The sequence below is a fragment of the Euleptes europaea genome, chromosome 5 (genome assembly GCF_029931775.1).
Source record: "Euleptes europaea isolate rEulEur1 chromosome 5, rEulEur1.hap1, whole genome shotgun sequence".
NCBI lineage: Eukaryota > Metazoa > Chordata > Lepidosauria > Squamata > Sphaerodactylidae > Euleptes > Euleptes europaea.
Genome location: NC_079316.1, coordinates 29840701 through 29862556, shown reverse-complemented (window position 1 = coordinate 29862556; position 21856 = coordinate 29840701).

The window sequence follows — 21856 nt, the reverse complement described above, 5'->3', positions numbered from 1 at the left end:
GCCCTTTAGATATCCCTGATCCTAATAGAAGATAATAACCAGACACTTGTACTGATCCTAAAGCACACTTGAAAACTAGTGAGATATGGTTTCCATATCCACAGCCAGTCACCAATCTCACAGCCAGGCATTCTACACAAACAGAAACTGCTGAACTATCCTTAATGAAGATGAAAAAGAGAACTGTCACTAAATTCAAACAAGTGATGGGATTTTTTTAAAAAAAGATTGCCATGGAGTTATACTCCGGAAATGTGCATAAGCGGTCTCAGTGTGTGAACACATATTTATTCTGCTAACAAATGTATCTGCATAAAACTAAATCACTGCTGGTAAGAGACAAGTCCATCATGTTTACTTTAACAGCACTGCCTGTTAGTCCTGCTACAGATAAAACTTGTGCTTATATTTCCATTACAAACTTTCCCTGTTTTTCTTTTTACAGCCACTTAAAATGACATCTCCATCACTTATTCTAGCCCGAGCCTTGATGCATTGGGTATGTAACGTGTCAGCTGTCCAAGTGAATTCAGAAACACACTTTTCAAGCATGCATCTTGACAATGGGTTTATGAGTTTATAAATCACTCTCCTTTGTCATCACAGCACTACTAGCACAATAGTCGATTCACAAATATTATAAATGGTGCAAACAAGAACTGGAATAGACAACAAAGGAACTTTACTTAAATACTGTGGAAGTCTTGTGGGCTCGGGTTGCCATATCCCTCCTGGTTATTGGTGGGGGATTGGGCGGTAGGGTTGCCAGATCCAGGTTGGGAAACTCCTAGAGATTAGGGGATGGAGCCTGAGAAAAACAGGAACCTCAGTGGGGCACAATTCCATAGAATCCACCCTCCAAAGCATTCATTTTCTCCAGGGGAACTGATATCTGGAGATAAGCTGTAATTCCAGGGGATCCCTAGGTCCCACCTGGAGGCTGGCATCCATAAATTGGGCCCTGACATTGAGGGAAAATATGATAGTATGCAGGAGATTAATTTAATTTGATATGTTAGGTGGCTTCTGGAAGCTTTGATTCCCCATTCCCTATGACACTAGAGTCTCTTTGAATGAAAAATACCCATCAACTGCAAGTTAGCAAACTATTCTTATGCCCTGTATTTAAATGTATAAAATTATTTCGGTAGTTAATTCAAGGCATGCGCCAGTATGTTAATTCTGAAAAAAAAGAAACTTATTGTCTTGGCATCTTTCATCTGAAACATCAGAAACTTAACAGCATGAATCCTTGTACAAATATGTTATCATGAATAATTGAAACTTTTGTTTTGCAGAGAGCTCTTGCAGCTATCTCTGTAAGTAAATGAAAGTCATTTGCATGCTATGAATGAGTAAAAAAACAGGCAACAACAAGCATGTAGAATTTATTTCTAACCAAACTGACACATTTTTAGCACTCTTTCAGCTCTAATGAACAACTACATTGGCTTCGGTATTTTGACAGGGTTACGCTAAGTAAATCTGTGATTTGTAAAATTTGTGTGTGGGGGTGGTGGTTAGAAAATGAAAATGCTGTACAAAGAATCTACCAAAGCAGAATGAAACTACCTGTATTCAAAATACAGTTTTCAGTTAGAAAACAGATTGGTTATGAAGTTGTTTAAACTTGCTGATAGTTCATTCATATTGAGGCCATGGCTACAGAATAACTCCCTGATGTAATTCGAGAACAAGAAAGTATTAACTTATTTAAGGCAGAACTGAGGACTAATTCTAGGTCTCCTAATTACCCACCTGGGGCAGGGATTTACCTGTTCTCAGCCCCAATTTCCTGCCCCCAAGGAATTGAGGAGAGGAAGAAAAAATAGCCTTCCCATAGTGATGCTCTAGGAATTTCTCCTATTCTTTATGGGAAAGACCACAGAGACTATAGGAGACAGCCAACAGTTCCCTCCACAAGTAATATTGGACGTATTAATAGTGGATATATTCATGGAGGAGAGGGGTATTCATGGCTGTTAGTTAGAATGGATACTAGTCATGCTGCATACCTATTCTCTCTAGTATCAGAGGAGCATGCCTACTATTTTGGGTGCGGTGGAACACAGGCAGGATGGTGCTGCTGCACTCGTCTTGTTAGTGGCTTCCTAAAGGCACCTGGTTGGCCACTGTGTGAACAGACCGCTGGACTTGATGGGCCTTGGTCTGATCCAGCAGGGCCTTTCTTATGTTTTTATGTTCTTATGTTCTAATATCACATCCTCCCTAAAGTCTGCCATCCCCAGACACCATCCCCCAGATCTCCCAGCATTTGCTAAGGCGGTGTTGGGAATAGGGTTGCCAGGTCCCTCTTCACCACCGGCAGGAGGTTTTTGTGGTGGAGACTGGGGAGGGCAGGGTTTGGGGAGAGGAGGGACTTCAATGCCATAGAGTTCAATTGCCAGAGTGGCCATTTTCTCCAGGTGAACTGATCTCTATTGGCTGGAGATCAGTTGTAATAGCAGGAGATCTCCAGCTATTACCTGGAGGTTGGCAACCCCAGTTGGGAGCCTTAGTCAATTCATATGTTGTGGAGTTCTGGTGTCCCCCCACATGGTCTTTCAACTGACTTGGGCTTGGAATTCACGCTTGGAGTTAATTAAGCCTCCCCCCGCCCAGCGCACTGTTTTTCTACTGGAAATGGCCACAATAACGTCTATTTTCCCCACTGGGGAAACTTATGAGTCCCCAAGTACACATAAGTTTCCACAGTGAGGCAAATACTGGCTTCTCAGGTCCATTTCACGTTGGGAAAACAATGCGGGGGGAGCTGAAGCCCCTTCTTCCTGTGCACCATGCTGTTGTTAGAATTGGGTCCCTGCACACCAGGGAATTAAATTCCCAAACCACATCACATTCACAGGATTAGGGCAGACTGGTTGGGTGGGGTACATGAGGACTTCGTAACTTGTGAATCAGCTCTGAGAGATAAAGGTGGTAAAGAAGGATTTTCAATCTATTTTCATTGTGAGTTCCATAATATATAAAGTAATGATAGGAGTGCCCCTGGCCATGTTCATAGGTCATTCACTTCACTAATGAGTAAGGTAAAATGTTCATGTACATCTCAGGAAACATTTTCAGGGCCTAGGACATACTTTTTAGGGATATAAAGTGAAACTTTAGGACTGATAACTGACACTGAATAGGTGCAGAGTGCTTCCCCTAAATCAAGGTTTTATGAATAGGAGAGGTTACAGACAACAAGCAGCAGGGACAGATATCTACTGGGAACAGATGGCACAGAAAATAAAAGTGACAGATAATGACAATTAATAGATGAAGGTGCAAACTGAAAACACCAACGGATGCCAAGCAAAAGCTCAAGAAATATCTAGGAAGCTGAGGTCTGCATCCAAAGAAGTGTGGAAGGAGTACCATATGGGCCAAGAGTTCTTTGGGTTTTCGTTTCTGAAACAACAATGTGCCATGCCAAAGGGAAATCAATTAAAAAAAAAAAAAGTAGGGAGATTTGAAACATTCAAAGAACAAATTGTTTTTAGAAACACTTTGGGCTTGAGTAAAAACAAAACAAAAAACTCTTTGCCAAACTGGAGTTGCCCCCCAAATTACAAGTGATCTCTAGTCTACAGAGATTTGTTTCCCTGGAGAAAATGGCAGCTTTGTACAGTGGGCTCTGGCATCACATCCCTGGCATCACATCCCTGGTGAACTCCCAGTCTGTACCCCAAATCACCAGGAATTTCCCAACCCAGAGTTGGCAACCCCATTTGGATCCCAGCTCTAATCTATATGTATATTATCAGGTCTGTAAGGTAATGGCAAGGCCTACCCATACAAGACCACATACATAGGGTTAACAGGTGCCTTTTTGCCACCAGCAGGAGGTTTTTGGGGCGGAGCCTGAGGAGGGTGGAGTTTGGGGAGGGGAGGGACTTCAATGCCATAGAGTCTAGTTGCCAAAGCGGCCAATTTCTCCAGGTGAAATGATCTCTATCAGCTGGAGATCAGTTGTAATAGCAGGCGATCTCCAGCTACTACCTGGGGGTTGGCAATTCTATACATACAGGTAGAACCAGTGGGGTCAACAAGCCAAGCCCATGTGGCACAGGGCCAGGGAAAGAGCTGAGAGGGTACGGGTTGGAGCAAAGTGGTTAATGCTCAGAGTGAAAGGGCAGACACAATAGAATGTTTTTTTAATTCTTAAAGAGAGAGAGAGAGAGAGAGAGAGAGAGAGAGAGAATGAGAGAGAGAAGAACAAGGGAGGGGACTTAAAATCCAGCACCTAAACAATATTTTTTTTAAAAAAAGAAAGAAAAAAGATGTACATAAAGCAAAACCAAAAATATAACAGTGGTGGCAGATCTACATATAAGTTTCTATAAGCTGTTTTCAAAAATCTAAAAATAAGTCCATATGCAATTGCTGTCTATATGCCATGCGTTCAAATATTGATAAAGTCTAAGGTTCTAGGGTATGGAAAATATATAAACTGGCTTAAAAGATATTTTAATCTATCTTTCAAAGTTGTTTCTTTCATTTATCTAAGCTTCTTATGAGAAGCGTATGCAATGATTCTCCCTCTAATAAAAGCTTTACAAGATTCCCATTCAGCAGCACGAGTACTAGCTATTCCTTGGTTCATATTAAAATATTCTGATAACTCAGACATCATCTGATTTTCAAAGGTCTCATCATTAAGAAGAGAAACATTAAAACACCATAAACCAGGAGGTCTAACCCAGTCTGGAAACCAAAGAACTAGCGATAGGGGTGCGGGATCAGAAATAACAATAACATCTGTATCGCAGGCTGTGATCATGGGCATCAGAGAAGCTGAAGAAGAAAGTAGCCTAACCAGAAACAATTATGATGCACAGAAGAAATAAAAGTATAACCTCTGTCCATTGGGTGCAATACACGCCAGGGATCAATCAAACCTAGTTCAGCCATGTAGGCTTTAAGACTAGACCTCACGAAAGCATATTATTTACATGGGGGTGTGCTTTGATCCAAAGCTGTATCCAGTATGTCATTAAAATTTCCCCCCACATCATATAGTCATATGTAAAATTTGTCAAGGGGCTGAAACATTGATGAAATGTGTATGGAGAATCCACATTTGGATCATTAATCATAACAACAATAGAATTGGATTCAGAACTTTTCACTACCAAAATAATAAAGCAACCATTTGGATCTGTAATCACCTGCAGGACCTGAAAAGAAACACACTTGTGTATCAATATAGCAACACCTTTAGATCAGTTAGGTGTATCAGTAACATATACTTCTCCAACAGTTCCAACACAAGTAATTTTTATCCTTCGCTATTATATGAGTTTCTTGTCAAAACGTTACATCAGACCTTGTGCTGCTAAGGTCTTAAAAGCAGAGTACAGAAAATTCCTTTGCCTTAAAAGGCAGTAAATGGTTAAAAACAGTTAAACTCCCCTATGTTATATGAAAAGAACGCATCTGAAAGCTGATCCGAACAAAAACAGTCATACCAGTCGAAAGGTGGTCAACCAGCAATCTGCTCTGTTGCAAGTGGGCTAACTTTCATCATCCAGGTTACATTGCCTTGAGTTTTCATCTATGGCAAGGGGCTGTGGCTCAGAGGAAGAACATCTCCTTGGCATGCAGAAGGTCCCAGGTTCAATCCCCAGCATCTCCAGTTAAAGGGACTAGGCAAGGAGGTGATGTGAAAGACCTCTGCCTGAGACCCTGGAGAGCTGCTGCCGGTCTGAGTAGACAATACTGACTTTGATGGACCAAGGGTCTGGTTCAGTATAAGGCAGCTTCATATGTTCATGTGTACTCCTGTTCTGGCTTGGTGGTCAGATAGTCAGGATATCTAAACATATTTGAGGAGTCAGGCTAGATTGGAACAAAGATCTGTCTGGTCCAGTGGTTTGTTTCCAACAGTGATCAGGTAGATCAGATAGCATCCAATGTCCCCAGAATCTGGCATTCAGAGATACAGTCCTCTGAATATTAAAGTTCCATTTTGTTGTCGAACACTATCCTTCAGTGTTACTCCTCTGAAGATGCCTGCCACAGCTGCTGGCGAAACGTCAGGAAAGAAAATACCAAGACCATGGTCACACAGCCCGGATAACCTACAAGAATCCATTTTGTTATTACAAGTAAGAGATGTTGATAGCCTTTATAAAGTAATGTGATTCTTTAAAAAGCCTCCTTAGTGGCTATCACCATATCTGCTGCCAATGAATCCTGTAAGTTAGGTATACATTGTATGAGGATATCTGGGGTCCCCAAATACTTTGACACAAGCCCTTTGTGTCACATGACCTCCCCCTTTTAAAATCTTAATTCACTGATTTAGGCAACTCCTGCAAAAAAATAAAAATAAATACTGAACATTCCATTTAGAATTCTTTCTGAATTTCCAACCATCAGAGATGTTATTCCGAAGAACAAATTATGAGATCCCTAGTGTGCAGCCCCACTTCAGCAAAGAGGCAGACACAATATTTAGAGTTATTATAAGCCCTAGAGGATTGTCTTTTCCTAAGTTTGATTAGCAGGATCATCCGGTGAGTGTCAAATAAAGTTGTTCAATACCCATGCATAAAAGTATCTCAACTGAGCACATTATTCTTGTCGCTGAACGTTTTTGTCTTCATTCCAAGGACTCCTCACTGTGAAGAAAATAAACAAATCCTTCAGTTTTCAGCCATTTCCAGTAACAAATATAACATTCAGGTCTCATACCAAGGTGAAGGGAAAGCTGATTCACTAGTAGGAAAAACTGCATTAAGGCAGACAACTCACCAATATCAATTTGGAATGACCGAGTTATGTTTATCTCATACTATTTTAACATCCTGTTAATGATGCGGGTGAAATTGAAATGATTTCTATTAGAACGTTGCCATTCTAAAAATACTTAATAAAACTATCCAGAGTTCACGTTTATACATTAATTTAAAATACAAATTAGGTTTTACTTATCCCCCTTAGTTAAAATTAGACCTATCTATGAGGAAACCTTTGAGAGAATGATGCGGGTGAAAAAGCCCTTTGAGTGCAACTTGATATAATGTAACAAAACACCCTTTTTTTCAGCTGGCCTAAAAATACTGAAGATTCAGAGACACTCTGAGCTACTGCATCTGTCTGTAAGCGATACTAATGATTTGGCTGAATCCGTCCATGGCTGCCATAAGAACCTTTACAGAGTACATTTCTGTTGCCAATAGTGTTAAACGGAAGATTACAACTTATGTAACTCCTTCCTTAATTCTCAGTGCCAAAGTATAATCACGCGGTAAGGATGTGCATCTGCATTTGCCCACATTTATCACTCCCTAACGTTGTCTCTCCCCACTATAAATTTACATTATAAGCCTCTTTGAGGCAAAGGCCTCTGTGCCTTTTTATATAATTCTATAAAGTGCCGTATATGCTTACAATGCTGTGTGCTCAAATACATAATGAAGATAATCACAGGAGACTCTGGAAGCTAAGCCAATAAGGATCCAGCCTAATCACTCGCAACAACACACTATCAGTGCCTCTATTTTCAGCCTCTAGAATTACTCCTGGGTCAAAGTGACATCCATGAACTTGGAAGAAGGGTCATGAGGGATTCAAAATGGGCAAGGGAGAAGCGTAGGAAAGCTGGCCAAGTGGGTAGAAGAAAGGCTCCTCAGCTTTTGCATTATGCAAAACATAAAATGTATTTTTAAGTTGAGCTGGGAGCTTCTGAGCCACAGTTCTCACTGCCATGGTAACCCTGTGACTGGTCTGTAATATGGGGCTCAACTAGAACCTAAGGATTGTTCTCTGAGTATTCTTTTTTAGATGGTGTGGGGTTTGGTCAGGAAGAACAAAACTTCAAGCCTTTCCTCCCCTGCCATTTCCTTGCTGGCAGAAGCCTCCATCAATTAGATGCTACTTCCACTACAGTCCAGTCTCTCCCTCAACCTAACATACCTCACAGGGCTGTGATCAGGATAAAGTGGAGGAGGGGGCCCTATGCACCCTAGAAAGAGCTGGATAAAAATGGGGTACATAGATCTGTGTAGATAAACAAATTAAGGGACCTCAGCAATTTTCTGGGGGTCCCTCTGGAGGAAAACGCTTTAGTGGCACAGTAGGCTGCAGTAGAAAAAGTTGCATTCCCTTATAAGGCAGTATATGTGGGAAGAATTCAGAAAAATCAACAATAATCCCTTTCCCCAATCACATAATTCATATTTATTACAAACAGACTAAATAGCATAGACCTCTGTGCCAGCTTTCAAGTTGACTGGCCTCTTCATCAGATTCTGCATAAGGCTACTTCTCTTATCAGGAAAACCACCATGACCTTCAATGAGCTGTTTCCATTTTCCCATTAATATTTTTATATGATGTGCTTTAGGGAAAAATGCTTTAATCTGAATGTGGATCAGCTAATTGTACGTGCTACATGAAAATCATTAAATACTATGTGCAGATGGCCTTATGTGGGAGGGGAGCTGCTTGGGGTCAGGAAATTGTATAGATAATTGTGATAGTAACCAACATATATATTTTGGATTTAGTAGAGCTAGGCTATAGTACTTATCTCTCTTTTCCCCCTGAAGTGGTCCAGTCGAATGGAAATAGAAATGATTCACTTGTATTCTTTTCTGCATTATTGAGAGAGTTTACAGGATCACTCACCAACATCATGCGAGCCACTAAAAATGTTAATGATTTTTCCTCACATCACGCCAGTATAAGAAGTAAACAATGTTGGTATCTACTTTGTAACTGAAAAACTGACATTTCCACAGGCAAAAATGCAACTTTAATATGCTTTCAGCAGACACATTTATCTTGATGTATTGGATTAACACTCGTTTTCTACTAAGGTTTTATTTTCTCCGGGTGCCCTGGTCAGCATCAACAGTGCTTTACCCTGTTGCTTCCTCAGGAAAGTGTCATTTTATGCTGTGATTAGGGAGGTTATGAACTCCATGAACATGCCCCGCCGACAAGTTTACTATATTCAAAGGGAGTGATCAGATGAGAGCTAATCACTCAGTCTGTTCAGTTTGAGCCACCAAATTGGTTTGCATTGGCTTTTCCTAAAACTGTGCATGCGCAAAGATGCTGCTCATTCAAACTGACTGGCAGCCTTTAGAGTCACTAAGGACTACTTAGACAAACACCAAAAGATAGGGTTTTATTGAAACACAGCATTTATCTATGACTGATTTATAGGATTTGTGAGTGACCTAGTTTTCTATCTAAATAATTGCCTGCTGAGCTGAGCAGTTATTATGCAAGGATGCGGGGTATTAGACTCATTTGGGTTGTATGAGAATGCACAAGCACGAAAATCCAATTGCACTGTACTGCATGGTTAGTAAGGAATACAGTGAAACAAATTGCTGAACACCCACCAACAGCTCAAACAACTCTCAAGCGGATCATCGAAAAATAAGGTTTTTGTTTGGAAGACAAACTGGTGGATGTTCAAGCATCCTTAGCTGTGATCTCTTCTACCACAGCTTCTGCTATGTGAGTCAATGGACAATCCCACATCCTGAGAATTTCACCTTCAATTTCCAGCTCTCTAGAGCCCTGTTCACATGTTACAGCGAGCACATGTACATCCAGCCATAGACAGGCTTACATTTGTTTGTAAGAAAGAGACAACACGTGTTCACTAATGAAATTGAGGACCAGTTCCTGGATAAATGTGGGGTTTTAATCATATATTTAGCTGTACATGTGTTAAGTATAACATGAGAATTACTTCACACACGTACAAAGAAAAATGCTCACTGTACACGATTGTATAGGTGTAACTTGTGAACAGGGCCTACTCTTATACCTGTGGAGACAGGGTAAAAAAGGTGTGGGGAGTCTAAATCATAGGTCAAAATAATGATTTGGAGGGATGTGACACAGCTTGGGGGTCAAGCAAAGCAAAAGTATCCCTGCAAGATGACTGCATGGGAGGCTAAGAGTGCAGTCCTAAACAGAGTTGCACCCATCTGAGTCCATTGAAGTCACTGGGCTCAGAATGGCATAAAACTACTTAGGATTGTACTGTAAGCATACACAGAGCAGATGGGAAGAAAGCAGGGATTTTAAATGTGTATTATTTATTAAGTTTGCTTGCTGGTTTTAAATTTAATTTAATTTGTTATTTGTTAGTACACACTTTGGCTCCCAGCTGTTTTATTTCAAGTTTCTTTAAACTTAAAATGCTTTACATAAACTGATAATGTTAAAGGCCACCTGGTTGAAATTGGTTCACAAGCAGAGCTGTTAGCTTACAGGCCAGAAGGCACCCTAGGGTTGTTCATATTTCTTTTGGCAGTGGCTTTCAGTACTGTGGTACAAGAAATTTCAACAGCTCCTGTGAAAACAAGGCAAGGAGTTATTTATCTCGTTCTGTGTGACATGGATATAATGGGTCTAAATATACTGCCACCCATTCTCTGAGCATTTACTTCACACACAATCCTATCAAAGTTAACATATTTTACAGAGGACTGGGTGTACTCCAGGTGAGAGACAGAGGCAGCAAGTTGCAACTGCCAAGAAAGGAAAGGTTCTCCTTGCCCTCTTAGAGTGAAGGAAAAGTAAGCCCTATGTCAGAACAACATAGTATCATAGAGTGGGGGGGGGGGCATACAGACCATCTAGTCCAAAAGGTAAAGGTCTCCTGTGCAAGCACCGGGTCATTCCTGGGGTGATGTCACATCCCGACATTTACTAGGCAGACTTTGTTTATGGGGTGGTTTCCCCAGTCATCTTCACTTTACCCCCAGCAAGCTGGGTCCTCATTTTACCGACCTCGGAAGGATGGAAGGCTGAGTCAACCTTGAGCCGGCTACCTGAAACCAACTTCTGTTGGGATCGAACTCAGGTCGTGAGCAGAGCTTGGACTGCAGTACTGCAGCTTACCACTCTGCGCCACGGGGCTCTCATCTAGTCCAACCCCCTGCTTAATGCAGGCTCAGCCTAGAGCATCCCTGACAAGTGCTTGTCCAGAGCCTCGGCTTAAAGACTTCCAGTGCGGGGTGCGGGGGAGAGCTCACCACCTCCCTAGGTAGCTGATTCCACTGTCGAACAACTCTTACTGTAAAAATATTTAAACTCATGACTGCGAGTCCTATCCTCTGCTGCCAACAGGAACAACTCCTTGCCCCCCTCTAAGTGACAGCCCTTCAAATACTTAAAGAGAGCAATCAGGTCCCCCCTCAACCTCCTCTTCTCCAGACTAAAGATTCCCGACTCCCTCAGCCTATCCTCATAGGGCTTGGTCTCCAGGCCCCCGATCATCCTCGTTGCTCTCCTCTGCACCTGGTGTCTTGGGCCCAGTTGCCCAGTTCTGCTCCCACATCCCTAACCCAGCTCTTGATCCCACCACATTTTTGAAGCACTAGCTGAACAGCAGCAATGCACCTCATTAGCAAAAAGTGCTCTTTCTCTCTCTCTCTCTTTTAACTCAGACAGACCCGGTTGCCTTGCTGTGATTATTAACAGGACATATTAAATCCCTAACCATGAAAAGTGGGCCTTCTAATGAGAAGGGAAAACCAAATGTCAGTAAGGATATACAGTCTGCATGGATTCCTTGTGATATTTGTCACTGGATTACGTTTTGTTTTCTGCATATAGAGACATTCAGTGAAAAGCCCCAATGGAAACTGTGCCACCAATAAGGGGCCAAATAACAGATCTTTGAACTACCTCCAGGCTTCACCCGCTAATTTATTGTTTTCTGTGCTTTGTGACATTGCGTAGTCATTTATGGGCTGCATGCCCATTCATCAAATGGTGTGGCTGCTACATTGCGTTTAGAAAGCAGTGATTAATAATCTCTCAAATACTGCTGTACTTCCTTGTGAAGCATCTATTTTGGGAAAGTCAAACATCTAATTTTTCATGCACTATGCAAAATTCCATGGGAAACAAGGAAGATGATGTAGGGGATCAACAAGAGTAAATCTATACTTTAAGCAGCATGGAAAACAACCATGGGACAGAGTTGTCATTTAATGTTCGTGGCAAAGACCTGCTGTGGACACATTCACAGTGGAAGCGACTGTCACTATCTCATCTTCTTCCTTCCAGAAGGCCAAGCATGCAATCCGGATTCCAGAGCGCACATAGGAAGATGACAGTGTTGTTTAAGATAACTTCTTACAAATTAATTCTGGGTTGTTTTTAAAACATGTGCATTGTTTCCAAGATTCACATTTTCAGAAAGATTAGATTGGAAATGGACCAGGATGCCAAAAGGGTTGGAGAGAAGATAAAAATAACATTGGGGGGGGGGGGACATTTAGACATGAAGGAAACACAGAAGGAGATAGAATCTGATTTGAGAGTAAGATTTCCAAAGAATGTGAGGCCAATGAGCACATTCATTACTCAAATTCATCAGCTAGCTACACACACAGCAAACAGAGGTGGTAGAATGGTCAGTGTCAATTCAAACTGCAGGAGGGGGAAGTTTTTTTTAAATTCTTCCTTATGTGAAAACTTCGTACCAAAATTTTTAAAAATTAATATAAGGGGAAAGATTCTAGCCTAGTCCTACATGCACTACATTAGCTATATTCATTTATTCAGGGAATAATTTTGGATAGTTATGTGTAGCGTTGTGTAGTGGTTAAGAGTGGTGGTTTGGGGCAGTGGACTCTGATTTGGGTTTGATTCCCCACTCCTCCACATGAGTTGCAGAGGCTAATCTGGTGAACTGGGTTGGTTTCCCCACTCCTACACATGAAGCCAGCTAAGTGACCTTGGGCTAATCACAGCTCTCTTAGAGCTCTCTCAGCCCTACCTACCCACAGGGTGTCTGTTGTGGGGTGGGGAAGGGAAGGTGATTGTAAGCCAGTTTGAGTCTTCCTTAAGTGGTAGAGAAAGTTGGCATATGAAAACCAACTCGTCTTCTTCTAATATTTTGAGATATTACTGTTTTATTTTGGACTTTGTTTGTTTAAAGTGTTGCATTTTTAAATGATTTGTTGCTAGTAACCATCAATATAAAAAGGGAGGGGTACAAATCTTTTAATAAAATAAATAATAATAAAAATATTTTACCTTTGCCTCATACAAAATTGGATCCAATCAACGTTTCAGCTGGTGAGAAAGGAATGGGGGGTCCCCTTTGAGCCTCACCACCCAAAAAGACTACTCTGATGATTATGGGACCTGCAAAGCCCAAAGCCTTGTGGAGCAGGGGCTGTAGTCAACAGAGAAATGGCTGGATGCAATGTTTCCCAGAAGGCATCCAAACATACACTAACCAAATACAGAGAGGGCAAGCATGTCTCAGCCATATCTAAGGATCAATTTCACAACCCCTAGAAATCCTATTGTGTGTGTAAAGTGCCTTCAAGTCGCAGCCGACTTACGGCAATCCCATTTTTGGGGTTTTCATGGCAAGAGACTAACAGAGGTGGTTTGCCAGTGCCTTCCTCTGTACAGCAACCCTGGTATTCCTTGGTGGTCTCCCATCCAAATACTAACCAGGGCTGACCCTGCTTAACTTCTGAGATCTGACAAGATCAGGCTAGCCTGGGCCATCCAGGTCAAGGCAGAAATCCTATAAGGAGGGCTCTTATAATTTCTGATCCTTTATTACAGACTGCCTACACAATTCTAAGCTCAGCTTTAGCAATATTTTTTTGGTTTCTTTTCTAAGTGAATGTTCTCAGCATTTCACATGCTGAGACCGACATTCCATTCACAGTAAATGCATTATACATTAGGTCATACTTAATTGTGTGTAAACGTTATGCGACAGATTTGCTTTTCAGGAAACTATTGGGTAGGAAATATCATTTCAGTGGAAATATGGACTCATAGTCATGACTCCTGAGTGTATCATCATTTTTTGCCTGAGTGTCTGGACAGTACATTTAAGCTTCATATCATGTCCTGTGTTGCCCCATAAATTTCTATGATCCAGGGAAACTAACCACATATCTACAAGATGGGAGGCCAAGCTTATCACATTTTAATTGAGTTTAAAATGTTTTTTTAACTTTTAAAATAAATGTACAACAGACTGTGTTTTTATTTGGCGTAGTTATAACCTATGACTGAAGGAGAAAATCAGTAAAGATTGAGTATCCCTTATCTGAAAATCTGATATCCAGAGTGATCCTAAATCCAAAACTTTTTGAGGACCCACAAAGAATAATAAAATGGCATGTGTGCAGGCTGATCGCATCAACAGCAGGTTCCCCACAATGCTCCACTTGCACCAAATTATTAAAAATATTGTATAAAATTACCTTCAGATTATGTGTATATAAAACATAAATGAACTTCGTGTTTAGACTTGGGTCCCATCCCCAAGATATCTAATGTATATGCAAATATCCCAAAATCCGAAATGATCTGAAATCTGAAATCCCAAGCATTTCGGATAAGGAATACTCAACTTGTATATATGGAATGATCTTTGGTAGTGAAGAAAACGTCCAATTTTTCACAGCTCCTGAGTTGCCATCCTAGTGGTAAGGGGTGAGGCAACCTCCCCACCCATGCACCCAAGCACACTGATGTGCAATGATAATGGACAACCTTCTGGACTGGAAATGGCCACAACTTCATTGGTTACAGCAGCTGTCACAGCCTTGGCACAGCATGGAGCAAAGGATCATGGCATCGAACGACCCATCCATGGTCTGATGAACTCCACCCCTGTTCTGCCAAGGCAGAGGTTCTTTAAGATTTGGAGGCAATGAAAATACTAGTAGGTGGAGAAAAGGCAATGCTTTACTTATAAAGTAACACAACATTCAGTTTATCAGCTTATAATCCACAATACAAAGTAACACAAAGTAATAACACTTTACATGAGTCTCTCTCTCCTCCTTGGCTGCAGGGCTCCGTGTGCAGCATCCAGAGAGATCCCAGTGTCAACAGCCCGGTCGCACAGCATCCAGGCTGATCTGTGTAGAAGCCCATCATTCGTCTCATTTCTTGGGTTTTTCACTTAGGCCAGGTACTTTGGGTTGATTCAGGGCACCTGGCCCACAGCCCTGCCTTCCTGATCATGCTCACCAGCTGCTGCATGAGTCAGCATAGACTGCCTAATCAACTAGTGAGTACATCTGGCAACCCAACACTCCCCTTTAAGTAACACTACAGAAATCAGCATTCATTACAGAAAACTATACTTTTATATAGGGAATATGGAGGGATATGTAACATGTCAACCTACAACTCCTCGTACAATATTCTTCCGCATATTGCCACTACAACCCCAACCCCAGCCTGTCTGCTTGGGGAAGGGGAATTCCTTTAGATGGCAGGATGTAGGATTCCACATGGGCACAGGCCACTTCATGGTCTCTTCTGCCACTTGAAGGTGAGGGCACCCTGATAGCCACTGAGCTCGGCACTCCCCTGTAACCCCTCACCCCAAAATCCCTTAAGGGGATCCCCAAAGATGGGGGAAAGAGCCCCCCCCCCCAAAAAAAAATTGATCCTGCCCCATGCTGATACCGTCCAGTGCAGTTGTGACAGAGAATAAGATGATATGGATATGCATGAAATGACAGACACCACAAAACTGAGGGAGGGAGGGAAGGTGGGGAAGTCCATGTGGCCGACTGGGCCTGGGAGGCACAGCAGAATCCTAAATAACCCACAAGGCAGAGCGGAAGGGAACTCCCCTGCACAGTCTGCCAGACAGGGATCCTCCCCATGACTGAGCCAGGTGACGCCGGGTTGGCCAAGTTGAGGAAGGAAGCTGAGGGAAGACCACGCAGGCATGGAGGCCTCCCCAGCCATTGCCCAGTTGTGCTGCCAGCCCCAGCCATGCCTCCAGCCCCCTCCACACTCCACGCTGTCCCGCAAAGAGGCACCCAGGTGAGCCTGGGCCCCTGGCTTTTGGAGGGTAAACTGAATTGGTCATCTAAGCCCAAAAGGAAGGTAGAAAAGCACTGTTTCCTGGTGCACTTCATCTATTTTTAAATATGAACAAATTATGTTCTCTCAATCCTATCAAAACATGGTAGTTTACAAGTCCGTAGGGCAGCATTTAGCATCGCTCCATCAAAACATCTTCTCATTCTTGCTATGACAGCAGTTGTATCTTCATGAATATTCATTTTAAGTGTTATTTGGTTATAGCTTAGAACTTTTTTCTTCTGAAGAAGGGAGAGGGCATGAAAGCTGGTTCTAGACAGGAAATCTTGCTCACTTCTTAACATTGTTGAGAATCCACTCATCTTAGAAGTTTCATTGATACATTTGCAGTGCCGTCTGAATCATAGTTACACCCATCTAAGTCCATGGAAGTCAATGGGCTTATTGCAACTCTCCTCAGGAATGCATTGTGAATCACCTTCCCTTCTTTAGATTTCAAAGAATTAATGCTTGGTTTGCTGCGTAGCTCTGTATGTTATTATTATTTTTAAATAACCATGTCTGGGCATAACTTGTTGAGTCTATGGATTCTTTGGATAATTTTGCTTTTACAACAGGGCCTGAGACATGACAGTAATTAGTATTCTTTGAATAACCTCAAGCTAGAATGTGTAAATTACAGATGGAATTTATGTACCTAAGCATGACCTAGCCATGCCCTTGTAGCACGAACAACTGTTGCCCAGGTGAAAAGTGGCTTGGCACCAGAATTCAAACTGATTCCCAAACAATATCATAGAGGCAATGCTGCAAGGAGGGAGGGAAGGTGGTATGGTATAGCTTGTCCTCATCGGATCTCAGAGGCTAAGCAGAGTCGGCACTTGGAAACTACCATGGAAGATTTTGCAGAGGAAGACCCCTTGCTGAGGTCACCATAAGTTGGTAGCAACTTGACGGCACTTTACATGCATGCATTGCTGCAAGGAGGGTTGAATGACAGATACACAAGGAGTTTGATTACAGTCAGTTGGACTGGTGATCATGTTCTTGTCAAAGTTCTCAACATTCCTGGAAATTTGCACACTCCTGTATGTTCAGGGGGCAATTTCGTGTTGAATGGGCAATGTGAAAATAATGGGCAATGTGAAAATAAGAAAACAGGAAAAGGAAAAGACCCCGAGAAAAATCCCACGGCTGACATTATTTATTATTTATTTATTTTATTACACTTTTACCCTGCCCTCCCCAGCCAAAAGCTAGGCTCAGGGCAGCTCACAAATACAAATACATTAGAATCAGGATGAGATTCAAGAGAATTTACTTGGAGGATATGTTGTTTCTTGAACTTTCAGTTTATTATTGCCAGGAAACTGGGTCACAAAAGGTCACTGTATTTCCAGATTGAACAAACTGGTTCATGTGAATACTATGTAACATGAGTCCCAATATGCCAGAACATTTATAGCATGAACTCTTTTGAACAACTATGTAGCAATCATAGTTTTCCAGGCTTTCCTGTGAAATAAAAAATCTTTGCTTATTATTAATTATACAGATAACATAGTTTCAACCCTGGACTTCCTTGGTGGTCTCCCGTCCAAGTACTGACTAGGGCCAACCCTGCTTAGCTTCTGATCAGGCTAGCCTGGGCCATCCAAGTCAGGGCTGAACCTTCCTTACTTTAGTTTAAAAAAATGCAACTGCACTTACAAAAGTCCCATGACATGAAAAGGAACCCCAAATAACAATTCAACATAACCGCAGAATTTGTTCAGCCACAAGTTGAAAAATGGCTGATGATCTTGTATATAAATAAGTGTCTTATGGGGAGTGCTTGCAGTGTGACAGTGTGACTATGCAAAAAAAACAAAACAAAAAAAACCCCTGAAAAATATTTTGGGGGATAGAGGATTATATGTGAAGCCTTAGAGAACCACAGGTAACATTTGAAAAATGTTCTCCCTGTGCTCACCAGGATGCAATACTTTGAATGGATGATTAAAATGTAATTTGCATTCTCAGCAACAAGCTGATTCCTCTTCAAGGTAAGAAAGACTCATACCGGAAAATTCTTAGCCCAGAAATGTGATCTTTATGCTCTCGTGTGGCTAAAATGCAGCACTGCAGCTGATTTATTAGGGATAAAGTTACATACAACTGAACTTGGAGGCATCTGGGCATGCTAGTAATATTCTTGAAAATCTGGATTCATTTACAGAAAGGATAAAATGTGCAATCACTATTAGTAGCAATTTTAAATCTATATAAAATCACAACTTGCCATCGTAAAACCATTGTGAATTGTATAGACGACACTAATAGTGCAATCCTAAGCAGAGTTATATCATTCTGAGATCATGGAAGTAAATGGCATAGGATTGCACTGTAACTCTTGCAAAAAGGCACCAGATATCATGAGTTAAGTAATGTTGCTATGGACTGATTACATAAGAAGATGCATACTTCATTGCAAAAGGAAGGGGAATATGGATAAAAACTATGTATGTAAGTGCCGACAAGTCACAACTGACTTATGGTGGCCTAGGCAAGGGGCTTTCAAGGCAAGTGAGAAGCAGAGGTGGTTTGCCATTGCCTTCCTCTGCTGAGTCTTCCTTGGTTATCTCCCATCCAAGGCCCAACCCTGCTTAGTTTCTGAGATCCAATGAGATCGGACTAAACCATACCCTTCCACATCCCTTAAATAAAAAACAGTGTAGTACAAACAATTGAAAACACCCCAGTCAAAAAAAGTCAAGGGGAGGGGCTGAGCAGCTGGATGAACTCAGCCCCTGGTAGAATAGTGTCCCCTGGTAAGCAGCATGAGGGGAGAATTCATATTGAGCATCCATGGCTTCTCACACTGGTGTGAGAGAGGTTAAAGTCACCTTTGCCTGTGACTTTGATTAACAAAAAGAGGATGAGAAGGGTCTCAGTACTTATATGTGTGCTTTTGTTTTGAGCAAAGGTCGTTGGAAGCACAGGCCAAGAGAGAGAGACATTTGGTTCCCAGGTCTCCAGTTACCTAATTAGCTAAATATAGAGATGCTGCTACATATACTGATGCTGAGCAAGAGATCTAACAGGTTTCTGAACACAAACACCTGCTATGAGGAAGAGGAACTGCTGAATCCAGAACCCCATGGTATTGTACCTTGTACCAAAGGCCCAATGATGGTCCAGTCATAAAATACTTAAGCACAGAAAACTGATGCCCACTACCTGTTTCTCCCACTTCAATCTGGCTGGTATATGTATGGAAACTGATCAAGAAATGTAACCCCATTTCTGCTTCATTTTCCCCATTTAAATAGTGCCATGGTGACTTTGCAAATGTGCTGAGAAGTTCTTTTGCATCAAACATAATCAGTATATTAAATTCTCCAAGAGGCAAAGTTCTATCAGTGGACTTTGAATTAGGGATATCCACCTAAAAATGTGGGGTTTTTAGCATTTTGCGAAGGGCCTAAATACTGGTATTTGGGTTTATTTGGGTCCCCCAATACCACTTTGGGATTTGGGTTCAGGGTTTTTTTTTGGGGGGGGGGCTTTCAGAATTATTTGGGTTCCATCATGGGGGACTTGGGGGGTTTAGTGGCTATTTTCCAACCAAATGACACCAAAAATTTCAGGAGATTTAGTGCTGCCTGCCCACTAAAGAATTCCCAGGTTTCAAGCAAGCTAGACCAAATGGTCCCATTCTAAGGCCCCCAGCCACCCTACTTGTCTTCATTGTTTCCTAAGAGAAAAATAATTTAGAGGAGCCAATAGACAAACACATGCAAGAGCAACCATTGGACAAAAGCCTACAAATGCAAACAAAATCAACAAACCCCACAGAACCAATGTAAAATCAGAGAATCCCAGCAAGGCCACAGGCCAATGTGGAAAGCCCCACACAACCAATACCAAACCAGAGAATCCCCACATACCCAAGGTCAAAGTGACAACTTCAGTAGAACCAAAAGCCTTCACCATAGGCACTCCTGTTCCTTCCTGTGAAAAAGGAACGTAATAGCAGTACTGCATGCATGAGTTTCATTTTAGGTGCTATTGTGGGATCTGTTTGTACATGTTTTAAATTGAGATATGCATATAATTTCCTAACATCTCTTGTCCCAATGATATTTATGAGCATTTTTATTTATGAGAGAGGCAAGAACAACTTTTTTGGCACCATATTTATTTATTTTCTGAACAGAAATGCTCCCCCTAGCATCTTATCCCATTGCCTGGGACAGCTGCTTCCCTCACCCTTTTCTTCAGTTGCCCAGAAAACATGTAAAGTTGAAGAAAAATAAGCCAGAGAGCCTTGAAATGCCAGCCCTGAATATTTTTGGATGTTCCTGAATATTTTTCAAATTTTTCAGGAATCCATATCCTGTATTTTTCAGAATACCAAATATCTCCCGGATACCCAGATATCCCTGAAAAATATTGATAAGTTTTGGGATGTATATTCCTACTAGAAATATCTGAATGCACACCCTTACTTTGCATTTTCCCTTCCTTTTAGCATAATGGTGAGTGCCAAATGAAACCCCACAAAGAGATGTCATGGGTAATGCTCAAATAAACAGTAGACTGAATTTGAGGTGTCATCACATCTTCGTTGGCATCCTCGTTGTCCATTTGTGTGCTTCCTACTGATGGTCCAGGTACTGACCGAGTTTTTGTGTTTTTAAAAAACTGTGCCATGGTAAAACAAATTCTGCAACAAGAAAATCTGGAGTCTACAACCCACATATGTCACGCAATTACATTTGCAAGTTTCCTTTACTTTAATGATTTATTCCTATGTTTTATCCTTTTGTTTCTGCTAGTCATGTACTATATAAGGCACTGAAGCCCCTTGATTACTTGAAATCTAATTTGCCAACAATCCTGGTTCTGAGAGTTCTCTAGGCATCACACAAGCAGTTTCAAACACACCTTTTTTTCATAAGACCTAGGAAAGTTTCAGTGTTTAAGAATCTTAATTCTGTAACCCAAATTCTGTATTACTATTCTGTAATAGTACACTCTATTATATGTTGTGCTTTGTTGACCTAACTTCTGACAGTTATTCTACATTCTGGTCCAGTAGTATTTTAGAGAATGTCCTGAGGTGGGGCACCTCAACGCTGACCTGGGTGCGCCACTCCACACTGAGGCAGATCAGATCCCCCTCAAGGCCTCAGAAGTAGATGGGAATGCCTGGGCACTGGTGGGCCTCAGATCACCCAGAAGAGAGCAAGGCAAAGTGACAGAAGCATGTGAAGCCATTGATCAGTGGGCAGGCTAAGGGCAAGTGGACACCCTATCAGTTAGGCTCTCAGCAGCAGGCCAGGGAGGAGAAAAAGGCAAAGGGTGGGTTAGGCTATTGGCTGTGGCTGAAGCAACTGGCACGCTATCTGGCAACTCAGCCTCAGCCACAGCCAACCCCCAGAGGGTGCCACAACAGATCCTCACAGAGACCAACAAGATTTGGAGGGTATAAGCTTTCGAGAGTCCAAGTTCCCTTTGTTAGATATCTGACGAAGGGAGCTTTGGCTCTTGAAAGCTTATAAATCAAAAATCTTGTTGGTCTCTAAGGTGCTACTGGACTCGAATGTAGCTGTTCTACAGCAGACCAACATGGTTACCCTCTGAAATTATTCTGTATTGTTTCTTTCATTTGTGAGCCGTTAGCTTGGCATTCCAAACCTACAAATCAGCTGTTGATATTCCAGTGGTAACAAGTAGTAATACAAAAAACACATCATAAGTTGAGCAAGTTGAACAAAGTGTCACACTGTCTCTCACTTGAATTACTCATTAATTCTAAGCAAAGGGAGTTTCTTGTGGCATTATTTCCCTCTCCAGAATGATTAACAGGATGTGGGGTGAAACTTAAGATGCCATTACCAGTCCATTCCCAATTTCCATTTGCAATTCCTCCTTGCCCTGGAAAAGCCCTTTGCAAGCATATCGTAACCTGTACTTTTAGATGCTTTACTAACTCTGTGATTTATGACCGTTCTTAATTTTGGTCGATATCTTTACTGTTCACTTTGACTTCCCCCTT